General features: G+C 35.9%; 1 long non-coding RNA gene across 3 annotated transcripts in view; it reads left to right on the top strand.

Moving 5' to 3' along the window:
- Positions 1 to 24984, top strand: part of LOC144368985 (uncharacterized) — a 143199-nt gene that overhangs the window by 80354 nt on the left and 37861 nt on the right. For all 3 annotated transcript variants that reach the window (XR_013428399.1, XR_013428398.1, XR_013428397.1), the window contains exons 3-4: positions 20312 to 20370; positions 21348 to 21450. This is a non-coding gene — a long non-coding RNA (uncharacterized LOC144368985). The remainder of the gene's footprint in view (positions 1 to 20311; positions 20371 to 21347; positions 21451 to 24984) is intronic.

Here is a 24984-nt window from a genome sequence, read left to right as displayed (position 1 = left end):
TCAGTCTTCTTTTGTTTATTTCACTCACATTCCCCTAGGTACATCCTAAGACCACAATGTCAAATGTCTATGTAATCTTCTGGCTTCACTGCAGCAGCTGCAACATGGCCTCCTCAAGACGGCTCTCCCCTCAGCTCTGCACTGCCAGTTGAGAAGCACAGAGCACTTTTCAAACACCAGTTCACAGTTTAGCCTCTGGACACCTAAGTTCAGTTTGCTGTTCTGTTCCACAGATTTATCTGTGCCAGATCTGGTCATTGTGTTTCTCCTGTTTCTGTTATCCCTCTCCTCTGTGGTGAACCAGTGTTGTTCAGGTGTCCACTACTGGCTTGGTTCCCAGGTATTCCTTCTATTTCTTTGTTCAGTGTACCTAGGTTTCTGAGTCTCTAAGAGACTCTATATGGATGGTAGTGAATTTCAGTGAATTCCCCCTTTCACACTTCTCACCGGTGAGCAGTATTCCTGCTGCTTGAATCTTGACTCATAGAGCAACTGGAAATGCAGTCTTCCTCTAATCCACCATCTTGACTCTCAGAATTTCCTTTGAGGTACAGAATGCTTCCTTGAAAAAGGAATTAAAGCTGCTTTTCAGGAGACAGCAGTGCTCTGTCAGTCACTCAGCTACCACCTAATTATCTGTTGAAATGGCTTTTAAGATTTATTTTTGTTGGTGCATTTTTGTATATGTTAAATTTTTTGATTGCATTCATTGTCCAGCTCTTCTGTAGTCCTAATGAGTTGCTTTTTTTGATATATATTTTTTGTTGTCAATGGGATCTTTGCTTATATATGGTGCTAAGAATGGAGCCCAGTGCCTCAGACAAGTTAGTCCTGCGCTCTACCACTAAGTTACTGCCCCAGCACATGATTAGCCTTTTCTTCCAGGCTGTTGTCATTCATTCTTCACATTTTGATGGTATCATCAGATGATCCACTTGACACTAACTAGGACTCCCCTATTCCTTCTTCAGGGGACATGCAAAGGGTGTATTGACCACAGCCACAAAGGGTTATTAAAAGTTGATTTGTCAAGATGCCAGAAGACACAGCCAAGTCTGCTTGGGCAGGCAGTGAAAATTACATAAGGACTGCTACCTGGCTGGCAGCAAAGCAGGACTATCTTTTTGAGAAGCATTAAACTGTACAAAATGTACTTTATCATCAATCAAATATGGCATGCTGTGGAATATATTATGGCCACTATTATCTGGCAATTTTACGCATGATGTTTTTTTTTTATTTTGGATTACACATAATATGCATCTTCTTGCATGATGAAAAGAATGGAAAGAAAAGACAAGTCTACTGCTTGACATTAATATTTGATGTTCAGGGGTAATGAGGGAGATCATTGTAACATTATTGAGTTACTAGGAACATAAAGAGGCATAAGAAACCCTGACAGTGGATGACTGAAAGAAGTTGTCTTGTTTTCATTGATTTGCTAAGAATATGCTCTAAGTTATATAAGCACATAGGTGAGCATCTCTCTGGCCACACCCCACATCCTCCCACTACCTGCTAATATTTTGTTTATAAACAATTAGGTGCATTTTTGCACCAAAACTTTATCTTCTTTTGCCTGTACATCTTCCAATTCCTACCTTTTAAAACATTAATTGATATGTTTATTTTGTGTCACCTCTTAATTCTCTCAAAGTTGTAAATGTATTTTCTTACATTTTTATTAATAAGAAGTCACTTTGTCTTAAAATGTTGTTTATAATTTTGTGAGTCCCCTTAAAGTTGGTCAGAAGGGCAAATGTAGGTTGGATTCACAAAGTAGGATGTGGTCAATGAGGCAGAGTAATATTGGTATTATAATCTAAATCTTTCTCAGTATTTTAAATTGGGAACCAATTTAGAGAGCAACAGTCCTCTTGCTGCAGCTACCACTGCTTCATAATTTTTATTAGTCTGGAATATATCAGTTACAAAGGACAGAAACATTATTCAAACTGACTTAAGGTCATGAAACTGAGAAGTCCTGAGTGGTTTTTGGTCAGGTATGGCTGGATTTGGGGGATCATCACCTTCAACATTATGGCCTTCTTTCTTTTGGGAGGTGTATGACTTCAGTGAATCTCTCTTTTTACTTGGTGGCCTCTAAAGATCCAGCAGTACATTCTGCTCACACAATTCTGGAGGAAGGGTTGTTTTACTTGATAGCTCCAGTGAGAGTCCTAGAATTGGATATCTTTGGTTTTGCTTTTGTTACCTACTTATCTCTGAATCAATGACTGTAACCATGAGGGTGGATTATATCGAGTTAGTCCTTTCTGCACTAATTAGCAGGTAGTGGGAGAATTAGCAGGTAGTAGGGATTGATAGTAATGACAAATGAGTGGGCTTTGGAAGACCTACAGGCAAAAGGAGATAAGGTTTTGGTGCAAAAGGGTGCCTAATTATTTATAAACGAAAGATTAGCAGGTAGTGGGAGGATGTGTTTGCCTTCCTTAGGACCATGTGGACTCAGAATAGGCTCCCCAAAGTAAAAATTAAGTAGCTGGACAGTGGAGAAGGACATTGGGTTGCCTAAACCAATAACATGTCCTTTTGCACACTGAAAGTAGAAGCTTGGCAGTCTTTAGGACATACATATTCTTCTGCTTATCTGAATAAGTATTAGAAAGTAAAACCTACAGTGGTGAGTCTGAAATTAAATTCAAGAAAGTAATCTCTGATCTTGGCTTTGACTCTGTCAGGTTTTTAGGGTAATATCATGTCCCTGCTTAAAGGTTTTGTCAGTTCAAATCTGAGGGAGGAGAAACTGATGACAAAATAGGCAGGCAGAGTGACTGACCAGGTGGGAGGGTCAGGGTGCTTCCCTGGTAGTCAGGAGTTCCTTGTGATGCTTTTAGGGCTGGAAAATAGGCCAGTTATTTTGCTCCTGGATTATGAACTTCTGGAGGGTGGGGACTGTGCTTGGATTTGCTTCTTAAACATTTCTCTTCATCTAAACCTCCTGTTAGATAAATGTTGGGGCTTCTTAGTTTACTCTGTTTCTTTGCTTTCATAATTTTTAGCATTTGATTTTATTGCACTTTATGGTGGGTGAATGTTTCAGCTCTCAATTCCAGTTTATCAGTTTTTACTTCTAAAACGTCTAAGAATTCAACATGAGTATAAAGAATTATTCTATTAAAAGAATTTGAATAATGTTCTAGTTTTGTCTCATGGAGTCAGTATTTTCATTTATCGCTTCAGGGTTTATACATACTTGTTTTAAAGTCCCTCTTGGTTTTTCCTCTTATGAGGATTTCTTAGGCGTCCATTCTCTTCTTTGTTTCTTCCTGTGACTCTTAGGTTGGTGCATTTCCTGATGTGTTTTGTAGTTTAGTCTGTGAGCTCATCTTCAGTGAGATGTTCTTTCATGCAAGTTTCAGTCAGTGTCCCAGGTTGTTGAGATATTGCCACAGGAGTTTTTTCTCTCAAGGTTATGAGCTTTCTACATTGCTGGGGAGAGGGAAATGGAGCCTGTACTTATGGTGAGTCTTTTTCCATCAATTTATTGAGGCAGTCCTCTTCCGTGCTAATACCTAGGCAGGCTTATCAGTCCTTAATCAAGATGGTCCAACTTTTCTTGGCTTTGGCTGTGTAGATCGAGACAGGTTTTTTTTTTTTTTTTTTTTTTTTTTTTTTTTTTTTTTTTTTTTTTTTTTAGCTCAAAACCATGCATCTAGTTTATGACTTCAATTTCCAGCCCCAGATAGGAATAAAAAGAAAAGCCCATAAGGTGTAGGGACTGACTGATTTGCCTCCATTTTCTCCTTGTTTCTCACATTTATCTTTTATAACAATCCAGAGCTTGGATGTGTAATACATATATCTTTGTTTTATTTTTCTAGTATTTTTTTTATCTCGTACATCTGCTTAACTGACCTCTTCATCAGAAGACACCTAATTATGTTGTATTTTTATAACCCCCTAGTGTATTACATTGTATGAAGTGGCAATTCATTTATATAGACATGTGCTTTAGAATTTTTATTTTTGTGCTTAGAAAATCACATATTTTTCTAATTAGAGAAAAAAATCATAAGGCTCACAGAAGAAACTAGAGCTGCTGTGTAGAAAGGATGACACTTGAGTTTGCTTTATTATAATATAAAATGTTTATAATACAAATTTTAAAAACACTTTCAAATTATATACATACATGGGATGCAAAATTATGGCCCTCAAATATCTATGTCCTATTCCCTAGAGCCTGTGGATGTATTATTGTTAGAGTTTGGATAAGTCGCTCATGTGTGAGACAATGCAAGAATGTTGAGAGGCAAAATGATTAGAATTTGAGAACTTTAACATCATCAGTGGATTATTCCACTGATTAATGGATTAATTGTGTGGTAACTATAAGCAGGTAGGTATGGCTGGAGAAGGTTGGTCACTGGGGGTGTAGTGTGTCTTTGGGGTATATATTTTGTCCCTGCTGAGTGATCTCTCTCTCTCTCTCTCTCTCTCTCTCTCTCTCTCTCTCTCTCTCTCTCTCTCTCTCTCCTTCCTGTTGCATGTCCTGGCTGCTTTCTTCTGCCATATCTGGTTACCATGATGTTCTGCTTCACCTTGGGCCCAGAGCGATAGAGTAGGCCATCTATGGACTGAGACCTCTGAAACAGCCAAAATAAGATTTTCCTCCACAGTAATCTTGTCAGATCTTTTGGCCACACTGATGAAAAAGTTGGCTAAAAGAATTGTGTTGTGGGCTGGGGCTGTAGCTCACTGGTAGAGCACTTGCCTAGGATGTGTGAGGCACTGGGTTCAATCCTCAGTATCACATAAAAATAAGTAAATAAAATGAAATTATTATTACAAAAATCATGTTATATAGCAGCATGGAAATTTAGATTGTAGAAGGAATTGCTAATCAGATTGTTACTAATCTGATTGTTTTAAGATAGGGAGATTGATCCATATAATCACGTGGTTCCTTTGAATGTGGAAGAGGGAAGCCAAAGAATTAGTGACAGGGTGATGTATTTTAAGAAGACTGCACCAGCAGTTCCTGGCTTTGAACATAGAGACTGAGACCCTGAGCCAAGAGGGCAGCTTCTGGGATGTGGAAAATGCAAGAAAAGAGTCTTCTCTCTTAGAGCCTGAAGAAAGGAACATAGCCCTGTTAACACTTTGATTTGAGCTTACTAAAATCATGTAGGACTGGGGTCTATGTAAGACCCATAGCTGTAAGTTTTAAGCTACCTTGTTTGTGGTAATTTGCTGCAACAGTAGGTAGGAAAGTAATTTGCATAGTGATAGCTTGGAAATTCCATTTCTCCAGATGGACTTAACAGAAATGTATTGAACATACATTTCAAAAGAAGAGATATAGTAGAATGTTCAAGTAGTGCTATTTATAATACCCCTAACCTGGCAATTACTCAAACATCCATTAGGTACATGGACAAATTTGTTTTACACACTCTACAGTAGTTTGCAATAGTAAGAATGGACTGTCTACATGTACATGCAACTGTATGAATTATTGCCACAAACCTGATGTTAACAAAGGAGATCAGACATAAAATTCAGTGCATACTGAGAATTACAATTTACATAGCATATAAAAAGAGGAGGAGGTAATGTATTGTGTTAGAAGTTTCAAAGATGATCCTTGATAGAGAAGATACACTCACAATGTTCTGTTTCTGGATTTGGTTGCTAGTTACATGCATTTATGCCTAGAAATTTATGAAGCTGCACACTAATCTTTTCTTGCATGCATGTTATATTTCAGTTAAAGAAAGAACACATTCTACACATTATGTCATTTTCTTCAAGAACCCCACAGTCTGTTCAGTGTGGACCAGATTTCTTGAGGATGTGATTTAACTTGTTCTCATTTCCAGTAACCTGGTATCAGATCTAAAACTTGTTATTAGTTGACTTTTTTTTTTTCACTATTCCAGCCAGTTTTATTTCCAGTCCTCATATCAGATTGGAGAAAGTTTTGGCAGTACTAGTTGTTGTTTACCTAGTGAAAATTCTAATTAATAGAACTCACAGATATCTTATGTTGTACTTGAAATATTCAGCAGAGACATGCTTTAGTACCAAAATGATTTGGTTTTATTTCTCTAAGTAAGAGGGTTGCATGTCATTTAGTGTAATATGTTGTATTAGGCAGCAGTGTCAGTTGTCATGATTCAGGTGGTAGTGTATTAAAGATATTTCTGGAAGGTGTATATTTTGGTGTATATTTATTTGAACAGTGGTTAGTGTTGTGACACTAATGAACATTTAATTTTGCAAAGCTTTAGAGTGGCCTTTGTTGGAAAAAAAGATTGTAATGTATATGGCCTGTCTTTCTCAATAAGATATGAAGTGATCTGTTGTTTAAACCCTAGATTCTGGTTTTAGCTCTCATCTATCTGCATACTTAATCTGACAATCAAAAACATGTGTAAAAACTGCCTCTTTTGCATTAAGCACAGGCTTCGCCTCCAGGCTGTAGTCAGAGGCAGCATCACCATCTTTGCAGTAGTGGAGCCCTTACTTACTTAAGGTGAAACATTTGGATTTAGGAAAATTCTAGTTTTGCTTTTACTGGCCCTGTTACCTTGGGCTAGGTCAGTCTAAAAGGGTTTTTGTGAGGCTATCAATTGGCACATGGGATGCAGGGATGAAACTAGTTATGATTTGTTAAGTGTCCCAGTTGTTTCTTGTGTTTCTGATTAAGTGGTTAAATTTGAGTCATTTCTTATATCTGTAAAACATTGGTCCTACAACTTTCCATGAATACCCAAATACTTGGATGCCCACTCTTTACATGAGATCCTCTTATGAACTATATTTCATCTCTAGATTACTGTATGGTTTATATCTTGAATATCCCCTAAAAGCTCATGTAGTGTAGGCAGATCTCCATTATAGGATGTTCAGACATGGAGCTTTTAAGAAATGATTGGGCCATGAGGACTCTAACCTTATCAGAGAATTAAGAAATTGGATGGATTCCTGGGAGGTGGTAAACACTGTATGTAGGTGGGGATATGGCCAGAGGAAGTAAGTCACTAGGGATGTGCCCTTGGGTATTGTATCTTGTTCCTGTCCCTTCCCTCTCTGTCTCCCTTCCCTTCTCTCCCCCATCTCTCTTCTCTCTCCTTCCTGGCTCTTCCTGGCTGCCCTGAACTAAGTAGCTTTCCTCTGCCACACTCTTCTCTTCTGTCTTAATGTTCTGTTTCACCTCAGCCCCTAAGCAATGGAATCAGCCAACCATAGTGACAAAAGAACTGACATAATTGCTTATAATACCTCATACAATGTCTTACTGTATTCATGTGGATTCATAGGAGGACACAACATGTGGAAAATCCAAAATTTGATTTTTGGAACTTTCTGAAATTTTTTCTCCCAAATATTTATAATCTCTGATTATTTGAGTCCATCCATGGTTGACTCATGGATGTAGAACCCATGAATGTATAATTTTATTACTTGATGATAATATCTCATGACAAATGAAGCCTTTAAAGAAGTAAATATGAAAACAGAAAATTTCCATAAAATTATCCCCAGCTACTATTTACTGTAAATATTTTTAAAGTGCAATGAAGCATAGAAATTTAAAAAGTGAGCAACTATGTTCTCTATCCAGATTTCCATGTGCTTCCTCTGTAAGGTGATTGTATTAGCTCACACTTCCTCAGCAATCTGCAAGTGTTCCTGTTGCTTCACATTTTCTCCAACACTTGATGAGCCTTCATGTTTGCAGTCACATTCATAGGAGTAAGAGGACATATTCTTTAAAATATACTTTTCCTGATTTCTAGTGATAGTTTCTTTTTATATGTTTATTATTTCTGTTTATTCTGAGCATTGTTTGTATTGCTTTACAATTGTTTTACTCTGCATATAACCAAAGATGTATTATATATATATATTATACTGAAGTTAAGTTGAATAAGTTATTGAGTAGTAGTAATTTAATGCACATGTAATGCTTAATGTGGTATCTGTTGTATAAGAAACAATATTGTCAATAATAACATTAATAATGATAGCTATCAGTGGAGGATAACTTCAAACTTTTTATCTTTTATTTCTTCATTTTAAGAAAAGCTTGATAAATTCCCTGAAAATTGGTACTAGGGTTTTAATTGGAATTATATTGATTTGTAAGTTAATTTAGCATGACTGTGATATTTACAAAATTTGACAAATCTCTTTTGTCTCATTTAAACATTTTGAATTATTTTTGCTTGTCATTCCATGAACTTTTCAGTCCATCTTCCAATTCACTTTTAATTGTTTGCTTATATTCAGGCTCAGTCTATTCTCTCTTTTCAGAAAGTTTACTTTTCTTATATCAATGAGTACATTTTATTTTTATCTTTAAAAATCTTTATTTTTGTTTTCGTTGATGCATAATACTTGTATGTGTTTATGAGACACAGTAGGTCTATACAACATATATGGCAAGATCAGGATAATTGGATAATTGTAGTGATAACTATCACCACAAATAGTTTTTGTGTTAGCAGTACTCAGAATCCTTTCTACTGACTTTTCTGAAGTATACATTAAATGTTGTCAACCAAAGTTACCCTACCATGTTGTAGCACATTAGATGTCATTCCTCTTTTCTAACTGTATCCCTGTGAACCACCCTCTTTCCCACATCCTTTATAGACTCTGGTAACCACTATTCTACTCTTCTCTTCTATGAGATCAACATTTTTAGCTTACATATATAAGTGAGAACATGCGGTATTTGTCTTTCTATGCCTGATTTATGTCTCTTAACATAGTGTCCCCCAGTAACATCCATATTGCTGCAAAAGATTTTATTTTTTTGCATGGCTGAATAATGTTTTGTTGCATACATATACCACATTTTCTTTATCCTTTCATCTGTCAGTGGACACCTACTTTGATTCCATATTTGGGAATACTGTGAGTAGTGCTGCAATAAATATGGAGTATAGGTATTTTTTTTACCATACTTATTTCCTTTCCTTTGGTGTATATCCACTAGTGGAATTGATGGATTCATATGGTAGTTCTATTTGTAGTTTTCTGAGGAAGTTCAGTACTGATTCCCATAATGGCTTTCCTGATTTACATTTCCAAGGTAGGAGACTTACCCCTTTTCTGTATCTTTGCTAGCACTTTATTGTTTTATGTTACTTTTTTACAGTAGCCATGCTGTCTGGGGTGAGATGATATTTCATTGTGGCTCTTCATATACTTGTTGACCATTTGTAAATCTGTTGAGAAATAATGGCTACATTTAAAAAGAGCTTCCTAGAGATAAAATCAAGAAATCTATGATTCACACATCCAAAATGTACAATGTATTGCTTTTTATCATTTTTGTAGACAGGGTTTCTTGATGTTCTTTAAGTCTATTTTAGAGCATTTTGTCCTTTCCAAAAACCAGCTAATACCCATTAACAGTCTTCTTCTTTCTCCTTCACACCCAGAAATAGGAAACCTAGTGATCTGCTTTCTGTCTCTATAGATGTGCTAAATCTGGACATTTATATGATTCATGTAAATAGAATCATATACTATGTGGCCTTTTTGTGACTCTCTTCTTTCACTGTTTCTACTGTTCCCCATGTTGTAACATGTTTCAGTGCATCATTTCTTTGTATTTATGAATGATGTTCCATCTTACAAATTCGGTGCTATTTTCATTTCTTGGCTATTTTGAATAATGCTGCCAAAGTACAATTTTTGTGTAGACATATGTTTTCATTTTTCTTGAGTGTATTTCTAGGAGTGAAATTAATGGATAATTTTGATTAATGTTTTGAGAAGTTGACAAACTGATTTTGAAAGTAGCAGTACTATTTTGTTTACCACCAAAAATATACAAAGTTTTCAGCTTTTCCATATTCTTGTTACTCTCTGCCTTGATTATAGGTATCTTAATAGATGTTAAGTAGTATTTTTGTTAAATTTTTTATTTCTGTTTCCCTACTGATTAATGATATTGATCATTTTTTCATGTTCTTACTGGCTTTTGTACATCTCTTTTAGAATAATATATGTTCAAATCTTTTACCAATTTTGAGGATTGTCTTTTTACTATTGGGTTATAATTGGTCTTTTTTATTATGAATGTGATCATTTAGATATGTGATTCACAAATTATTTTTTTTCTCATTCTCTGGGTTGTCCTTTCAGTTTCTTTAGTGTCAATTGCAGCATAAAAAAATTTAAATTTTGTTTTAGTCCATTTGACCTAATTTTTCTTTATTACTTGCGTATCTAAGGAACTGTTACTTAATCAAAGGACATGAAGATTAATTCCTTTGTTTTCTTCAAGAGTTGTTCTATGGTTTTAGGTTAAGTCTATGATCTATTTTGAGATAATTTTTGTATATGTTTGAGGTAGGAGTCCAACTTCATTCTTTTGCATATGGATGTCCATTTGTCCTGGCACATTTGTTGAACAGATTATTCCTTTCCCACGAGTAGATTTAGCACCATTGTCAAAAATCAGCTGACCATAAATTTAAGAATTTATATTAGAATCTCAGTCTATTTGGTCTATGTGTCTATCCTTATGTCACTACCAGCTGCCTTGACTTCTCTAGCTTTATGTAAGTTGAGAAATCTTAAAACATGAATCCACCAATTTTATTCTTTTTTATTGAGGTTATACAAAAAACCAAAGAGAAATCTTTGAAATGAAAGATATAATAAACCAAATTAAAATCTCAAATGACAGTATCACAAGCAGACTAGACCACTAAGAAGATAGGACATCAGACAACGAGGACAAAGTATATCATCTTGAATAGAACGTAGACAGCACAGTGAAAATGATAAGAATCCACAAACAGAGTATCCAAGAAATATGGGATAGCCAATAAAGACCAAATTTAAGAGTTATTGGGATAGAGAAAGGCATAGAGGTCCAAACCAAAGGAATGAGCAATCTGTTCAATGAAATAATATCAGAAAACTTTCCAGACATGAATAATGAAATGGAAATCCAAACCCAAGGAGCCTATAGGACAATGAATGTGCAAAATCACAAGAGATCCACACCAAGACACATTATAATGAAAATGCCCAACATACAGAAGAAGGAGAGAATTTTAAAAGCCACAAGAGAAAGGAATCAGACAGATTACTTATAGGGGTAAACTAATTAGGATGACAGCAAATTTTTCAACCCAGTCCCTGAAACCTAGATGATCCAAGAACAACATATTTCAAACTCTGAAAGTTAATGGGTTCCAACCAAGAATCTTGTATCCAGCAAAACTAAGCTTCAGATTCTTGAAGAGGAAATGAAACACAAGAATGAAAACCAGCAGAGGGAGATAGTACACTAAAAGAAAAACTAATCAAAGAGGAAAACCAAGTCAAGTTGAATAACAAAAATAAACAAATATGTCTAGAAATACAAACTGTGTCTCAATAGTGACCCTAAATGTTAATGACTTCAACTCACCAATCAAAAGACATAGGCTAGCAGATTGGATTAAAAAGATGCTGCCTACAGGAGATGCATTTGATAGAAAAAGACATACACAGACTGAAGGTGAAAGTTTGGGAAAAATCATACCACTCACATGGACTGCGGAAGCAGGCAGGAGTCTCTATACTCATATCAAATAAAGCCAAAGTTAATTAAAAGCGATAAAGATGGACACTATATACTACTCAAGGGAACCATACACCAATAAGACCTAACAATCATGAATATATATGCTCCAAACAATGGTGCAGCTATGTTCATAAAACAAATTCTTCTCAAGTTCAAGAGTCAAATTGACCACAACAGAATAATCTTGGATGACTTTAACACACCTCTCTCACCACTAGGCTGATCTTCCAAGTAAAAGTTGAATAAAGAAATTATAGAGCTCAATATCACAATTAATAACTTAGACTTAACTGACATATATAGAGTATATCAACCAGCATCAAGCAGATACATGTTCTTCTCAGTAGCACATGGATCCTTCTCAAAAATAGGCCATGTACTATGCCACAGGGCAACTCTTAGCAAATACAAAGGAGTAGAGATACTACCATGCATTCTATCAGATCATAATGGAATGAAATTGGAAATCAATGACAAAATAAAGAATAAAAATTTCTGCATCACATAGAGACTGAACAATATGCTACTGAATGAATAATGGGTTACAGAAGACATCAAGGAGGAGATTAAAAATTCTTAGAGGTAAATGAGAACACAGACACAACATAATGAAATCTCTGGGACACTATGAAAGCAGTACTAAGAGGAAAATTCATTGTATGGAGTTAATTCCTTAAAAGAAGACAAAGTCAACAAGTAAATGACCTCACACTACATCTCAAAGCCCTAGAAAAAGAATAAATCAGTAGCAAAAGCAGTAAAAGGCAAGAAATAATTAAAATCAGAGCTGAAATCAATGAAATCAAAACAAAAGAAACAATTGAAAAAAATTGACAAAATCAAAAGTTGTTTCTTTGAAAACATAAGATTGACAGACCCTTAGCCATGCTAATGAAGAGAAGAGAGAGAACTCAAATTACCAGCATACATGATGAAAAAGGCAGTATCACAACAGAAATGACAGAAATATAGAAGATAATTAGAAATTATTTTGAAACCTTATACTCTAATAAAATAGAAGACAGTGAAGGCATTGATAAATTATTTAAGTCATATGATCTGCCCAGATTGAATTGGGAAGATATACACATCTTAAACAGACCAATATTAAGTGAGGAAATAGAAGAAGCCATCAAAAGACTACCAGCCAAGAAAAGCCCAGGACCAGACAGATATACAGCCAAGTTCTACAAGACCTTTAAAGAAGAACTAATACCAATACTCTTCAATTTATTTCAGGAAATAGAAAAAGAGGGAGTACTTCCAAACTCATTCTATGAGGACAATATCACCCTGATTGCAAAACCAGACAAAGACACTTCAAAGAAAGAAAACTTCAGACCAAAAACTCTAATGAACATAGATGCAAAAATCTTCAACAAAATTCTGGCAAATCAGATACAAAAACATATCAAAAAGATTGTGCACCATAATCAAGTGAGATTCATCCCCAGGATCTAAGGTTGATTCACCACATCAATAGACTTAAAGATAAGAATCATATAATCATCTTGATAGACACAGAAAAAGCATTTGACAAAATACAGCACCCCTTTATGTTCAAAACACTAGAAAAACTAGGAATAACTGCAACATACTTTAACATCATAAAGGCTATCTATGCTAAGACTCAGGCCAACATAATTCTAAACGGAGAAAAATTGAAGGCATTCCCTCTAAAATCTAGAACAAGACAGGGAAGACCTCTCTCACCACTTCTATTCAACATAGTTATTGAAACACTGGCCAGAGCAATTAGACAAAAAAAAAATTCAAAAAAATAATTATAGGAATAGAAGAACTTAAACTAGCACTATTTGCTGACCATATGATTCTATACGTAGAAGACCCAAAAAACTCCACCAGAAAGCTTCTAGAACTAATAAATGAATTCAGCAAAGTGGTAGGATATAAAATCAACACCCATAAATCAAAGGCATTTCTGTATATTAGTGACAAATCCTCTGAGAAGGAAATGAGGAAAACTATCCCATTCACAATATCCTAAAAAAAAAAAGATATGTGAGAATGAATTAACAAAAGAGGTGAAAGATCTATATAATGAAAACTACAGAACCCTAAAGAGAGAAATCAAAGAAGACCTCAGAAGATGGAAAGATCTACCTTTCTCGTGGATAGACAGAATTAATATTATCAAAATGCCCACACTACCAAAAGCACTATACAGATTTAATGCAATTCCAATCACAATCCAAATGGAATTCCTCATAGAAATAGAAAAAGCAATCATTAAATTCATCTGAAAAAATAAGAGACCCAGAATAGCTAAAGCAATTCTAAGCAGGAAGACATAAACAGGTGGTATCGCTATACTAGACCTTAAAGTATACTACAGAGCGATAGTAACAAAAACACCATGGTATTAGCACCAAAACAGGCCGGTAGACCAATGATACATAATAGAGAACATGGAGACTAATCCACAAAACTACAATTATCTTATATTAGACAAAGGTGCCAAAAACATGCACTGGAGATAAGATAGCCTCTTCAACAAATGGTGCTGGGAAAACTGGGTATCTGTATGCAACGAAATATCTAACAAAATGAAATCAAACCCCTATCTCTTACCCGGCACAAAAGTTAACTAAAAAGGATTAAGGATCTAGGAATTAAACCAGAGACCCTGCATCTAATAGAAGAAAAAGTAGGCCCTAATCGTCACCATGTGGGATTAGGCCCCAACTTCTTAATAAGACACCTATAGCATAAGAATTAAAACCACGAATCAACAAATAGGATGGATTCAAACTAAAGTTTTTTTTCTCAGCAAAAGAAATAATCTGTGAAGTGAATAGAAAGCCTACATTCTGGGAGCAAATTTTTATCCCTCACACATCAGATAGAGCACTAATCTCTAGGATATATAAAGAATTTAACAAGCTAAGCACACACACACACACAAAACCACCACCACCACCACCACCAACAACAACAACAAAATATCCAAATAACCCAATCAATAAATGGGCCAATGACCTGAACAGACACTTCTCAGAAGTGCATACACAGTCAATCAACAAATATATGAAAAAATGCTCATCATCTCTAGCAATCAGAGAAATGCAAATCAAAACTACTCTAAGGTATTATCTCACTGCAGTCAAAGTGGCAGTTATTATGAAGACAAACAACAACCAGTGTTGTCGAGGATGTGGGGGAAAAGGTACACTCATACATTGCTGGTGGGACTGCAAATTGGTGCAGCCAATTTGGAAAGCAGTATGGAGATTCCTTGGAAATCTGGGAATGGAACCACCATTTGATCCAGCTATTACTCTTATTGAACTATACCCATAGGACTTAAAAACAGCATACAACAGGGACACAGCCACATCAATGTTCATAGCAGCAAAATTTACAATAGCTAAACTGTTGAGCCAACCTATATGTCCTTCAGTGGATGATTGGATAAATAAAGTGTGATATTTATACACAGTGGAATATTATTCAGCACTAAAAAAGAACAAAATTATGGCATTTGCAGGTAAATGGATGGTGCTGGAAAAGATAATGCTAATTGAAGTTAGCCAATCCCCAAAACACAAATGCCGAATATTTTCTCCGATATGAGGGGGGGGGTGACTCATAGTGGGGTAGGGAGGGAGAACATGGGAGGATTAGATTAATTCTAGATAGGGAAGAGTGGTGGGAGGGAAAGGGAGGGGGAAGGAGATTAGCAATGATGGTGGAATGAGTCTCTTGGAGGCAGCATATTGTTGGGTCTTTTCTTTTTCATCCACTTTGCTAGTCTATGTCTTTTGATTGGTGAGTTTAGGCCATTAACATTCAGGGTTATTATTGAGACATGATTTGTATTCCCAGCCATTTTTGTTGATTTTTGGTATTTTAATGTGACTTTGTTTCTCCTTTGATTAGATTTTCCTTTAATGTAATCCCTCTCTCTGCTGATTTTCATCATTGTTTTTCATTTCCTCTTCTTGGAATATTTTACTGAGGATGTTCTGTTGTATGTTTTCTAGATTGCATACTTTGTCTTCATTATCTGACATTCTTTCTTCCAAGTGATCTAGTCTGTTGGTTATGCTTTATATTGAGTTTTTTATTTGATTCACTGTATTTTTCATTTCAAGGATTTCTGTTTTTTTTTCTTTCAGAGTCTCTCTCTCTTGAAGTGATCTTTTGCTACCTATATTTACTCTCTTATCTCATAGTTGGAGTGATGAATTTTTGCTTGTATTTGCTCATTTAGGTCATTCTTTAATTCACAGATCATTTTAATTATGAACTTTCTGACCTCCTTCTCTGACTTTTAATCGACTTCACTGTCTATAGGTTCTGTTACTATAGTGTCCTGGTTTGTTTGGGGCACTTTCCTCCCTTGTATTTTCATGTTGTCTATTTGTCTTCCTTTCTTGCAGTGTGGATCTGAGATATTACAGTTTCTTCCCTATATTCTTCTAGTACCCATGCAGATTGTCTGTACCCCACCTTGATTGTGGGCTTCCAGACCCTGATGGTGTCCCTCAATGAATGCTACTGCATCTTTGTCTGGATCCTGCACAAGTTGGAGTGGGTGGATCTGGTCCTCTGGGCTTGACCTTTCGAAGTAGTCTGTTGGCAGGAAAGGACAGTCCTGTGCCAAAGGCTAGGCTGTGGCAGTGTCTGCACCCCCAGGGGAGGGGTAAACCGGGCCTACTGAGATCCTGGATCCTGTATGTACTGTTGTGAGCTGTCTCTTAGTGTCTGGTTTATATAATTTAATATTTTGGTTTGTGAGTACACTTGGAATGGAAGTTTGTGTTCAAACTTCCATTGTGCATGTGCCCACTTGTGTGCATGTGCCCACTTTGCCCAGGCCTTTTGAGTTTTTTTGATTAGTTTCACTGGTTGCTGGAGACTACTTCCTGTCAAGAGTTTATATTTATGTCTTTCTACCTTCTTAGACTCATAGCTATATCCAATAGCTCATGCATTTTTGTGGCATTTTATATGACTTCCAGGGGTCATCTGAGGATCCTCCTTCCACCTCTTGGATTTAAGGGGCAATACTGACTCCACACTCCATCCTGTATTGACCACTTTGGTTCTCATTCCTCATGGATGCTAAATTCTTAACTTCCTTTGCCTCTTTCTTGCTCTGGAAACCTCTGGACTCAGGGTCTTAGCCTCACTTACCACTCTGTTTCTGCTTTGTTGTACAGAGAGTATACAGAGAGTGTTCTTTGGTGCTTATACTTTAATTTTGCTCTTTGTTTAGAGCAAATTCATGCTGATGTTACTGTCTCCAAACTAGGAAGCACTACCAAAGATGTGTGTGTGTGTGTGTGTGTGTGTGTGTGTGTGTGTGTGTGTGTGTGTGTATGAGAGAGAGAGAGAGAGATTATGTTTCTCATAATCTGATTTTTACAAAAGTTCTCCTGGTGACAGAAAGGACTGGATTTAAAGGTGTATCTAGGTAAGTAACTTTCAGAACATTCTCAGTTTCACACAATCCTGTGTAATACCCTTGGACCCTGAATTTTGGGACTTCCTGTGCCATTCTCATAAGATGTTATGAGTGAACACCTAACATAGGATTAACTTTGATTTTTAAAGATTTAAACATTGATGATAAAGCAAAAAAAGTAGTTACAAGAGTAAGGGGCTAACTTGATGTAACCAGAGCAGCTATGCCGATGAGCAGTGTGCGAAGGTTAAGGATCTCACAGGAAGTTTAGTGTCAGTTTCTGATTTACATTCTTACATACACCAGGAGCTTGGCAAGTTTACTGAATGCCATAGTTTCAGATAACTAAATTTACACTACAGTTCTAAAAGCTATTGCATCATATATTGTTTATAGAGGGACTCTGGTTATACTACCTGGTACTTGCCTGTTGTGAAACTTTGACAAGTTACTTAATTCCTCTGTGTTTCCTTGGCCCCAGAATAGGTGTGATTATGGTTGTGGGGTGTCCTGTGTGTTAATTGCAAATGTATATTACAGAACTGGTAGCTGTGCCTGGTAAGTGTACTCAAGTAATGTTAGCTGTCATTATCAATACCATGAAGAGGAATCAGTAATTGCTACATAACTTGTCAACATGCATTCAGTTTGTAATAATCTATTAATTTATTCAAACATCAACCACTTGGTATTATTGAGTATCAACTAGACAAATGAATTTTAGTCTGGTAACATCTTTGAAATAGTGGGAAATCAATATAATTAACCAGCTATTTGTGTTCAATGTTTTGTTGTTAAATTCATTTTAAATTTATGTAGCCCCCTTTCTAGATAAAACATCCTTACTATATCATGAAGCCTCTGTGCTTGTGTTTGTGATAACAGATTATCAATAAATATTTTTGAAAAAATTATCAGTTTGCATCTGGATGTCAGCACATAGTGAATTATTTTTCTTATTTATAGATTCCTTTAATATGAAGAATTGAAAATGTCCATATGCCTTCTAAATAAAAATATGTCGAATATGTCTTCACTGGGAGTGTCAGGAAGACATGTATTTGACAATGTGCAGATGGAGAGTTCCACTGTAATGGGAAGTCAAACTGATTAAGATGATTAACTTGAAAAGTCAGCACTGTTTCCAAATTTTGTTCAGAAGTACAAATAATTTATGTATACTCATCTGTCTCATTTTTTTAAAATATGAAACATTATTTAGAATATTCTCTAATTATGCTCATTTAAAAATCATCTGATCTATTGTAGTTAATGCCTGGGTGTTCTTTCAAAGCCAAAACCCACTGGGCAAAGATTTACTCAGTCATTGTTTGCCTTTTTCTCTGTCTAATATGCTTCATTAGAGTGTGTTTTATAAATTGACATTAATTTTCTTGATTCTAAAATCTTTATCTATCTTTAAACCCATCAAGGAGGCATGTGGCTGATACAATTCTTAGGGTCCCATATATTATGGATACTAACAATAATCCATGTCTTTCAATGATCTCTGCCAAGGATATTAAGTTAAGTTTCTATCAAAAGACATATTCCATTTTGTGGATTAGAATACATTCTGAGATGACCATCTCAGAATTAAATCTCAAAGCCCTAGAAATAGAAACAAAAGAAATAGTTAAAAAAAATTGACCAAAGGAATGTTGGTGCTTTGAAAAAAACAAATAAAATTGATAAACCCTTAGTCACACTAACAAAAAGAAGGAGAGAGAAAACTCAAATTTCTAAAATTCATGATGTAAAAGGAAATATCATGATAGACACTACTGAAATACAGAAGATAATCAGAAACTATTTTGAAAATTTATACTCCAATAAAATAAAAAAGCTCAAAGACATTGACAAATTTTTAGAAACACGTGATCTACCTAGACTGAATTAGGAGGACATACACAATTTAAACAGATCAATTTCAAGCAAGATGCCATCAAAGCCTGCCAACCAAGAAAAGCCCGAAACCAGAAGAATTCTCAGCCGAATTCTACAAGACTTTAAAAGAAGAAATAATATCAATACTCCTCATATTATTTCATGAAATATAAAAGGAGGGAACTCTTTCAAATTCATTCTATGAGACTTGCATCACATTGATACCAAAACCAGGCAAAGACATGTCAAGGAAAGAAAACTTCAGAACAATATCTCTGATGAACATGATGCAAAAATTCTCAGTAAAATTCTGGCAAATCACATACAAGAACACATCAAAAAGATCATGCACCACGATCAAGTGGGGTTCAACCAGGGATGCAAGGTGGGTTCAACCCATGCAAGGTTGGTTCAACATATAGAAATCAACAAATGTAATACATCACATCAATAGACATAAATACAAGAATTATATGATTATCTCAATAGATGCTGAAAAAGCACTTGACAAAATACAGCACCTCTTCATGTTCAAAACACTAGAAAAACTAGGAATAGTAGGAACATTCTTCAACATTGTAAAATCTACACTAATCCCAAGGCCAACATCATTCTAAACCTCTGTGTAAGTTTTTTGTTGTTGTTTCAGACTATTTGCCAATGTATCATTCATCTCCTTAGTTTGATTTTGATTTGCATTTTGTATTTGATTCTTTTATTGTTTAGCAACAATATGTTATATGGATTGTTAGGCACTTTTATGTTTTTGGTTTATTATTTCTAAATCTAATAGGAATTCTGTTGTTACCAAATTGTATTTTGAAACTACTTCTTGGTATAATAATAGTTTTTTTCTGATATATGATAAATTCAGGCTTACTTATATTAAACGAACCAGGGTTATTGAGATAATTACTTGGTATTAGCAAGGCAGATCACCTTGATTGTGAGGAGAAAAACATCAGTAGACATGATTTCTTTTTGACAAGCTATGGGGTGTTATTTATTGTGAAATTCAAGCCAGGCTGGGCTAGGCTTGTATATCCTCATGCAAGAATACTTTACTAAAGGCACCAAGCCTAAGCTGTTGATTTGTGTAGACGTTCACAGTATTACTGGTTGCCAGACATGAGGGACATTTATAATTTAAGGCTTGTTAAATTTATATATATATATATATATATATATATATATATATATATATATATATACACACACATTGTTAGAATCATTCAAAATGAATGGGTTTTAAATGTCAGTACTCATAGTACTACTCATTGGTTCTCCAAAATGGTCAGCCTGCTTTATAAAAATCTTATTCCAATAACTATTCAAAGAACTTGGACAACTCTTTAGTAATATTGTGAAGAGCAGTCATTATAAATCAAATTGGTAACTTTTTTATCTTATTTTATCTGTTTCAGATTGCTGTGCTATGCTTTGCATGACTAAGACGTCTTGCCATTCCTGAAGAACAGACTATGTGAGTACAGAGACTCTACAGATTGCAGTGAATCCTTACTGATCATCAGGAAAACAAACAAACCAAAAACCCCAATATGACCCCCCTCCAAAACTCTTATCACAGATAAAACCCAAGGCATTAATATCTAGTTTCTTTGTTATATTTATTCTAGATGAGATAGGAAACCCATCTCTGTCACATGATTTTATTATTATAAAACAAATAATGAAATTTTTGTCAGCTCATAATCAGGTTACTTATAATAACCAATTATAAGAAGTATAATTGGAAATATGTGTATTAGTCAGTTTTTGTTACTATAACAAAATACCTGAAAAAGTGTATTTATTTTTTAAAAGAGGTTTATTTAGCTCATAGTTTTGGAGGTTCAAGGGCATGATGACTGCATTACCTTGGTTCTGTTGAAGACCTCATGGCAGATGGAATCACAATTGTGGGAATACACATGTGAGGGAAGAGACTTAAGTCCAGAAGCTGGAATGGCCAGGCTTGTTTTCTTTTCTTTTTCTTTTTTTTGTACTGGGAATTGAATCCAGTGGTGCTTAACCACAGAGCCACATTTTATAAAATTTTAAGACAGGATCTTGCTAAGTTGCTTAGGATTTAATTCAATTGCTGAAGCTGGCCTTAAACTTGTGATCCCATTACCCCAAGCCTCCTAAATTGCTCAGATTACAGGTGTGCATCTCCACCCAGCTTGGTTTTATATGTATAAAGTAAGTACTCTGTCGGGAACTAACTGGGGTCGCAGGAGAAATATGTTGATCCTTTTCAAAGGCAGTGACTCCACTAGATCTCCCTTTTGAAGGTCCTATCACCTCTCAACATTGCCACACTGGGGACCAAGCTTTAACACATGAACCCTTGGGGATATTCACACCACATCAGAACTATAGTGGCATATTTTTTTTATTTGCTTTGTAATTCTGAAGGGGCGGTATTCCCCTAACTTTTCATGTGGCCTTCTTTTGTAGAAGAACGCTGCTAAGAAGTGCTGAAGTGGCAATGAAACAGCCCAACAGGAAGAGAAAGCTTGGCATGGATTCCAAAGAGCACTTGGATCAGGATGAATGCTTGGTGAGATGTTGTCTCCTGGCCTTTCCTCACAGTCTGCAGTCACTGTTGAAAAGCGCTGTGGAATGGTGCAGCTCATATAACCATAATTGAGCAGTATTTTCAGTCATTTAAAACTACTTGCTGCAGTTGAGTTTTCACGTAACTCTATAGTATCATTAAAGTTTGGTACATTTAAAAAGGTAATCTTAATTTTAAAGGTGAAAGAAGATCATTATCAAATAGGGGAATGGAGACTATTAACTGTAGGTGGTTTTATTAGGGTTCTTTAATGAAATAGAACTAATAGAATATCTGTCTGTCTGTCATCTATCACCTGTATGTAGAATTATTTTAAGGAATTGGCTCATGCAGTTTTGGGGGCCAACAAAATCTGCAGGGCAGGCTGGAGGCTCAGAGAAGAGGAGGCATTGTGGACTTGAGTCCCATATCAGTCTTGGGGTAGAGTTTTTTTCTTTCTCTAGGGCCTCAATGTTTTTTCTTATGGCTTTCCACTGGTTGAATGAGGCTGACCCACACTATGGAGGGTTGTTTGCTTTTCTCAAAGTCTACTTAATTAGATGCTAATCATTATCAAATAGGGGAATGGAGACTATTAACTGTAGGTGGTTTTATTAGGGTTCTTTAATGAAATAGAACTAATAGAATATCTGTCTGTCTGTCATCTATCACCTGTATGTAGAATTATTTTAAGGAATTGGCTCATGCAGTTTTGGGGGCCAACAAAATCTGCAGGGCAGGCTGGAGGCTCAGAGAAGAGGAGGCATTGTGGACTTGAGTCCCATATCAGTCTTGGGGTAGAGTTTTTTTCTTTCTCTAGGGCCTCAATGTTTTTTCTTATGGCTTTCCACTGGTTGAATGAGGCTGACCCACACTATGGAGGGTTGTTTGCTTTTCTCAAAGTCTACTTAATTAGATGCTAATCACACCTAAAAAACCCTTCACAGCAGCTTATAGACACCTAGAAGGTATAGTGTTAATCATGTATCTGGTTCCCTTCCCTTCCTTGAGACATCTTTATCTGTTTCTGGGAATTTAAAAGTTGGCAGTATGGCCCAGAGGCATCTCTAGTGGCTATTTTTGGGATAGTAGACAATTAACAGCATCCTCAGTTGTGTTTCTTCATGGGCTCTCATCATTTATTTGGGTTTGGGGTCTTCATGTGGTCTGTGGTTGTATATTTAGACATTATGCTTGGTGAAGTGACGTAAAGGAGAACATTTTGTGATTCAGTGCCAGGTTTGGTGTGGTTGGATGAACCCTAGACATAAGTACTGGTTTGGTGTGAGCTTAGTTTCAAGATGTTAATTATAATTTGGTAACAAGCTTAAGAGCTGTTTCCTTGGGATCAGCCTTGCCATGAGGTAGGATGATCAGGATAGAGCCCAGCTCCCTCGGTGGTTGCATCTTTAGATCAATGCCAGGAGAGTTAGTGCTCCAGATGAACTGCAGAGAACACTGGCTGTTTAAGAGGTCACTTGGACCAGACCTACTCAGCATTTTGCCTTTCTGATGCTTTGTAAGGATGCCATTTTTTTTTTCCAGTGCCTTTGGTTTGCTGTGTCATGTGCCCTCTGAAGAGGCAGAATATGAGGAGTTGATGTGTTCCGTACTTCTGTGGTCCCCACATAGCAGCACCAGCATATCTTGGGGGTTGTTAGAAATGCACATTCATTGGCCTTAATCCAGAACTGCTGATTCAGATCCTCTGGGTGAGGCCCAGCAATCTATATTTTAACAATTGAGCGATTCTGGATTCTGGTACCTGCTGTTTTTTTTTTTTTTTTTTTTTTTTTAAGAGAGAGAGAGATACGGAGAGAGAATTTTTTTAATGTTTTTTTTTTTTTAGTTATTGGCGGACACAACATCTTTGTTTGTATGTGGTGCTGAGGATCGAACCCAGGCCGCATGCATGCCAGGTGAGCAGGGTACCACTGGAGCCACATCCCCTGCCCATACCTGCTGTTTTTTTAGAACTATTGTCCTAGGGTATAGCTCTGCATTGTACATCGTGCATCATGCATCATGCATCTTCTAAGAGTATTATAGTGAAATACATTTCATTGCATAATAATTGCAGATTGTATGCCTTTTTTGGCCCAAAAGAAGTGGGATGCAATCATTATGTGAAGCTTTTAAAAAACCCCAAAAAACCTTTTCACTCAAAGTTCTATTTCCATGCTCTACAGTGAACATAATCATTTTCAGCTTGAAGCCTGCAGAATAGTTTTATATTTATCCATAATCATAAAGAAATGCTTCATATATTAATGTATTATCAGCAGAGGAACTGTACAGCTTAGCTGTGGTGGGAAGATGTGAGTCTTATTATATCATGTGACTTACTCGAGGCACCTTTACTTGCCCACATGTTCTCCTTGAGCCTGTGGCTCTTCATTTGGTTGAGTGACAACACTTTTAGTACTGCAGCACTCTAAACAAACCATACAAATTGACTGACAGTTCACATTCACTGAGAATTCTGCGCTCAGTGCTTGCAATGCTGGAGGAAAAAAAATGGGTATTCATATGCCACTGGTGAATACATTGCTGTTATTTTGACCTTTTTAGTGACATGAGCAACAGAACTATACCATGCAACTATTTCATGATGAAAGGTCATCAACCAGTTTCTGGACTGAAAAAACAGGGTGTGATGATTAACGGTTGAATGATGAAATACAATTATCAATTCTGGCTCCTTCATTTTTTTATATTATTTTAGTTTAACATTTGAGGACACCGCCTCTCTTTCAAAAATATTTAGGTGTTTTAATCAGTGTCATTTGTCTTTAAACTGCTAAAATTATCACTTTCTCTCAGTATTCTTGTTCTATAACCTTGATATTAACTTTCTGTCTATTAGCTTTAGTACAAATCCCTATTTTCTCTTAAATTCCAACTCAGTTTCTAACTTAATCCTGATATATTTACCATTATTCCTGCCCTAAAGTGGGATTTTCCCATTTTTTGAATTTAAAAAGTGCTGACAAGTGTGCTTTAGTGTGGGGCCCTGAATAGCTGGATTTCTGATAGTATCTGTTAAGTAATGTTCTTGGTGTCTAATGGGATTTTTAGGCAAATGGATTTCTTGGATTAATAGCATGAAAATTATTTTTCAAAAGACCATATTACAATTTAAATTTTAAGGTGTTTGGATCACATTGTTATTTTAACAGATATTCTCATGGGATAATTAAAAGGTGAACATTGAAAATGAGTTTCACATTGCACAGTCACTTTGAGGCTCATTGCTAGTTACAGTACCCGTTTTCATCAGTTGAATTCAACAGTAGAGCTAGCTCACATCAGGGCCTATCTATATTCACTATGGAGAGAGGAGCCAGTCATGCTTGGATATTTCTAGGTTCCTTAAAATATAAATAAAATCCTTTGCTTTTGTGTTCACTTCGGATTTTATAAGTAACATTTCCTTTCAACCAAGTAAAAGCCCACTGGCAGATTAAATGTATAAAGCATCAAGCAAATGCACAGTTGGACATTCCTAAACATCTGCTTCTGAGACAGTAATTTAAT

This window comes from Ictidomys tridecemlineatus, chromosome 12, assembly GCF_052094955.1.
Source record: "Ictidomys tridecemlineatus isolate mIctTri1 chromosome 12, mIctTri1.hap1, whole genome shotgun sequence".
Taxonomy (NCBI): Eukaryota; Metazoa; Chordata; class Mammalia; order Rodentia; family Sciuridae; genus Ictidomys; species Ictidomys tridecemlineatus.
This window is presented reverse-complemented; position numbering and strand designations above follow the sequence as displayed.